We start from the raw sequence: 6000 nt of genomic DNA on the forward strand, positions 1-6000 counted from the left end.
TTGACTGATATGTTGCTCGAAACCTGTGATGGCTGCATTCTAAACCAGCTTAGAAACAAAATGAAATTCCCACATTTGGAAGCAGACTTTTCTCATAAATCATATGCTATTCAGGGTGCATAGCTGAGCTTATGAGAAGGTTAGCAGAATAAACTTGGGCCAGGTCAAGGCTTTCCCTGGTTGAGCCTTAATTGTCTGCAAGCCAGTAAGATTAACCTTGCTACAATTAAAAAAAAAAAAAAAATCCTTCTCCAAATGAATTTGTTTGCCTGATCTGAGAGGCATTCAGAACTCCAAGGACTCGTGTCAACTCTGGAGCCAATAAATAATACCTGAAATCTGAACACTAGGTATGGTAGGTATGGGAGCTTGGGAATAGAGGGGTAATGTCTTCTGGAAAGTGCCAAGTACTATTTATTAGAAATTAACTTCTATAAGGTGGCTTTCTGGACAAGTATGTGAATTTCTGACGAATTACTAAGGATAAGTCTGCTGCTGGCCACTTTGCAGGTTAGATGTGCATGCTGATCAAGCAGGACCCTGAACCTGTTACTAAACTGCCATTTAAGCAAATGCAGTGTTTTAGGTTATGTCAGTTTTATACTGAGGTTGATTTTGGCTGTGTTTTTGTTTTTATATGTATTTTTATTCCTAACACAGGGTGTAATACACTTGGCAAACAGCAACCAAATTTTCTCATAGAAATTAATGACTCAAAATACCCGACAAGAAGTGAGGAAGGTTGTTAGAGCTGCAGCAATGTACAGAAAGCTGTTGAAACTATCAAGGGTAAATGTGATCCTTTACTATTAATAGAAATAGAGAGGTTATCTTGCTTGACTCCTGTTTCTGGTGCCCATACTTGATCCTTTGTCGCATTATCTTCCATAAAGTACTTCTGTGATATGGGCCCAAGTTAAATCTCCGTAACATTTCTCAATAAACAAAGCAGTAACTTGATCACTATGGCTACTGCACACTCATAATGGCAGATGGTTCAGGTCTCTCACTCACTGACAAAAGTAGGAAATTCAGTGGCTAGTCGTTGGTCTTGAGCCTGCTGCTAAGAGTTCAAACTGAAGAGTTTATGCAGGCAAATGCTAGCTATGTCATTATTTAGTCTTTATAATTACGATACATTTTCATCTAGCTTTGATAAATTCTTGGGCTGGGGAGGGGTGAAGCTGGTTATCAAACTCAGATGAGTTTGGAAACATTCATAATCCAAGGATTCAAGTGAATCCATGCATTAAGCCAATAGTAATCAGGGGCTAGAATTTAAGCTGACTTCCCCAGGGATGATGTAACCAGACTTTCTCAGACGTGGAGAAAATCTTTAAAGCTGGAGAAAACACATCCTTGCGAACCTGTGCTCAGGCATATCAGAAAGTGTTAGATGCTCAGCCAATCTCTTGCTCAAGCCAATGCAGATCCTTACAAGAGGTAGGAAAGGAGTTTTTCCCACTTAAAATCATAACTTTCTCCAGGGTTTAGAGTATAATCTTCCAAGATCACTTGAGTGACTTGAGTGTTCTTCATAAATGTTTCCCTGAAATTCGCATCTTGGACTTCCCTTTCCTTTCTCCTTGAATATGCACTCATTTGACCTGAGGATTGAAATGCCTTAATTTAGCTAAGGTGGTTTTTTGTTTGTCTTAATTTGATAATAAGTGTATGTATATCTTGAATTTAAATCCTCTGAAACTCTACGGGAGTTAGGCAGGTCTAGAAGCAAGTTTAATGGTCCTTTAAATATAGGCATCAATTTTAAAGTGAATTTCTTTACTGATATCACAAATTTATATATAAAAGGAATGGGTAAGATCTGAAAGAATTACATTGTATTCTTAACATCTCTTTTAAATGATGTTAATATGAACATTTGTGGGCTATTAATATGTATAGAAAGTACAGTAGCTGTAGAGCTCTATGCTGAATGCCCCAGTCAGGAGTGCTATGTATATGAGTGCCTGAAGGGAGGGTGCAAGACAAGGAACGTGAACTGGCAGCGTGTGCTTGCAGCCCAGAAAGCCAACTGTGTCTGTGCTTCATCAAAAGCAGCGTGGCCAGCAGGGCGAGGGAGGGGATTCTCCCCCTCTTGTGAGACCCCACCTGCAGTGCTGCGTTCAGCTCTGGAGCCCCCAGCACAGGGACAGGGACCTGTTGGAACAAGTCCAGAGGTGGACCACAAAGATGCTCAGAGGACTGGAGCACCTCTCCTATGAGGACAGGCTGAGGGAGTTGGGGTTGTTCAGCCTGGAGAAGAGAAGGCTCTGGGGAGACCTTACAGTGGCCTTCCTGTGACTAAAGGGGGGCTGCTTCTTCTAGAAGGACAGAGAGAGACTTCTTACAAGGGCATGTAGTGATAGGACAAGAGGTAACAGCTTTAAACTAAAAAAGGGTAGGTTTAGATTAGATATTAGGAAGAAATTCTTCCCTCAGAGGTGGTGAGGCCCTGGCACAGGCTGCCCAGAGAAGCTGTGGATGCCCCATCCCTGGAGGTGCTCAAGGCCAGGCTGGATGGGGCTTCGGGCAGCCTGGGCTGGTGGGAGGTGTCCCTGCACATGGAACCACATGTATTACTACACCTGGCTACCGTGACTATTAATTGTCACCTAAGGTTTTCAGACAAGGTCTGTTCTTGCTAAATAAACTAGAAATATGTGTAGATTTAAATAGTAAATCTGTGATCAGTGGTTTGGGGTGTGGGTTGTGGAATAGGTATATATGAAATGCAAGAGGATGTAGTAGTAATCTTTAGGCTGGTGAAATTCCTGTTGTCTTTCAAGCTGGATTGGGCCAGGAGGATTAGTATAACACCTGGGATGACTAAAGGGGAAAAAAAAAGTTTTTGGTTTTGTCCTCCGAAGGTACTTTCAGCTGGAAAAATTGTCAAGAATAACTCGGTCTGTTTTTTGTTGTTGTTTTTTTTTTGTTTGTTTGTTTTTGTTTTTTAACTCTGCCTACTAAGCACATTTCTCTCCTAGTTGACAACTTGTTTCAGCAGTAGTCTTGAAGTTTAGCAGCTTCTTAAAGGCATGTGATGCTGCCTTGTACACCCTGAAAAGAAAAGATGCACAGGTGTGTGTATGTATAAATGGGTATGTGTATGTGTGCATGGAGGGAATGATACTTTGGTATGGAAGCATTTTGCCTTTGGAATAGCTGTATATTTTTTTTTTGTCTGACTGTCTTCTTTCTGCTGGCTTATGGTGCTTTGTCTCCTTGGTCACCGTGTTTATACACATGCCCTTTTGGTTCTCAGCAGCATCTTCTTACGACACTGTTCCTTTTGTGGCAGCACAGGTGTAGTCAGGTGTCTGCATTGTCCAAGCCCTGCAGAGGGGTAGGAGAAGTAAGGGAGAGAGGAAGGAGTGGATTTAGGAGCCCTGCCAGCTCACAAAGCAGTTCTGGGTTGAGAACTGGTGGTTCTCTGTGCTTGACTGCTGTAAGCCAGCATCCAGCACTATTAGAGTTGCTTGTGCTTCACCCACATCGATGCCTCCAAGGGCACAAGCTTGGATGCTAAGCCAGAGGAGACTTATCCAAATCCTTGTCCTATTAATCTCCAAGGCATAGAGAGTGATAGAGACCAAAGCACTTCTTGAAAGCAAGTGGAAAACAAGTGTTACATTGCTTTTCTTACCAGATATGTTATGCAGTGTTGCAGTTACCTTCTATCTATGTGACTATGAAAGCCAGGTGCAGTTTTCTGTTGCAGGGAAGTTATCTGTCTTAGCAGTGACCCTAGATAGCTTATGTTTTTTTGTGCTCCCAGGGACATCTCACAGACAAACAAACAGCAGCTGCTCAAACTCACTGTTGAAGTCACAGACTGCATGTATTTCATTGAGCTGTCTTAAGACAGCCATCCCTGTTGCTGTACTGCATACTCCCAGAAAGTTGCCTTACTCTGCTGCTTGTCAGCTTAGCGCTGAGAAATAGGGCATACCTCCCTGGTGTGCTTATTTGCTTTTAGGGTAAAGTCTTGATCTACCTCTTGCTTGCCCATCTCTAATGCTGTCCAATTTAAGGACACGTTGTTAATGGAACTTCCAGTTAACCTCAACCCCTTGATCCAAGGATCTCAGACAAGGTAAGAAGGGGGTCACTGAACTTCAAGAGGAAATCTTTCTTGGGGTAGAAAGAGCCCATGGAGATCACTTAAGCTCTTGAGTCTGCTGGATGCTTAACTATAGTAAAAAGGTGTTGTTTTTTTTTTGTCGTTGTTGTTTTTCCCTTTTGTCAGTACTGAAACAATTGACCTAGTACAGCAGTCCAAGAGTTGCTGCATTACTTCCATTGCATAGAAATAATAGGCCATAGCCGTGTCACAGTCCTTTGATTTCTTTTTTTTATTTTTATTTTTTTTTTAAATCATATTCCCTTAGATTTGAGACTGATGAAGTCTTTCAAAAATCTGACTAATAAAAGCCATTTTGTGGAGTTTTTAGTGGGTATCAGTGATGACTACATAGCTCCAGAGAAGATAGAGGTTTGGATTGGGTGATTTAAAATTTATTTCTCTATAGTTTAGGTATTTCACTTGCTGGTACTCTGTCTTACAGGTCTGCTCCCTAGAAGTACTAAATTTAGATATGCAGTTAAATTAAAATCAAGAAGTGTTGGTGCTTAATGCACAGCTTTTAACTACAGGGCAAAACCAATGAGTAGCAGTTGAACTAGTAGGGACTGGTAAATATAAACTGAAAGGTATGTGAATGGCTGGCCCCTGCCAAAGGTGATGGGTGAGCCTTCAGGGTACAGTTTCACACTTCACTTAAGGCAGTCTAGCTGCGAGTTGTTGCTGAAGCAGGCTCTCTCTGCTTCTTGTTCCTGCTTCCATCTTTATTCCTTACTTCAGGTAATAAGTTTATCTAGTTAAAGCTTTCATTTTGCTAGGGTGTTTTTTCAGCTGAATCAGCAGGTCTGTCTTGGCTGACTGCAGCAAATTGATCGGAGCCAGTACCAGGAGGGTGCTGGGAGAGAAATATGGTGTATCCGAGAAGTAATAATCAACTGCTGGACTGACTGTGCATCTGCGGTGTGTTTCTGTATTTAACACAAGTCTGGAGGGAACAATCTGTTTGGAGACATCTGAACTGTGGCATTTCTGCATGACCAGTCGGAGGGCAGAGTTCACTTGCTGCAGTCGTCACCAGCCAGCTGTCTGGCCTTCCCTGCTGCCATGAGTCCTCACCCAAGTGCAGGGCAGAAGGGAAGAAGTGCCCTCTCTGGAGTGATGGATAAGGCCAGGTCTGTGCTGAGATGTCAGTCTGTGCTCTGGAGTGAGTGAGATGTACTGAAAATGTCCCAGTTTGCCAGCAGTATGTATACTAACAGTCATGAGCAATGACAGCTGCCTGACTTGCATAGTTTAACAAAAATCCTAAATTACACAGACATTAAGGTTCTGATTTCACGTTACTTTTGTTATACTGGTGTTACTCTTACGCGAACACTTCACAATTTTGGCTGGGGCCTGGCTTTTGTCACTTAATCTTAAATCCACAGGAATTAGTTCCGTGTGTACGTATTTTCAGAAACAGGTCTATGTAAATGCCTGTGCCCAAACTACACCGTTGTCTTGCTGAGTAAAGTGAAAAAGCAACGTGGGTTGTGATGGATCAGAGCTCAAAAACCCACCTCAGACAAATAGGAAGTTCCAGGAGTTCTAATAATTAACCAAAAAATGTTGTCTGACCTCGTCAGAAGGTCTCTTTCCATCATTTCATGAGGGAGGAACAAAAGCTATTGTAATTAATAATGCTAATTGTTGCAACTCATTCAGTGAAGCTGTCATCCTGGCACATGTTTTTCATGAGCAATGTAAATTGATCCTGACTATGATGTACAGACGGAATGCATCTGGGTGGTGCAGCCCACTCAATCTCTTCCCTAAAGAAATTTGTATTCCTGTAAACATACCTACGCTAGGTTTAAAAACATGAAGGTACTCCTTGATTTTTATTTTTTGGAGAGTGGGGAAGAAACAGGTGA

The sequence above is a fragment of the Netta rufina genome (assembly GCF_964035555.1).
Source record: "Netta rufina genome assembly, chromosome: 3".
Classification (NCBI taxonomy): Eukaryota; Metazoa; Chordata; class Aves; order Anseriformes; family Anatidae; genus Netta; species Netta rufina.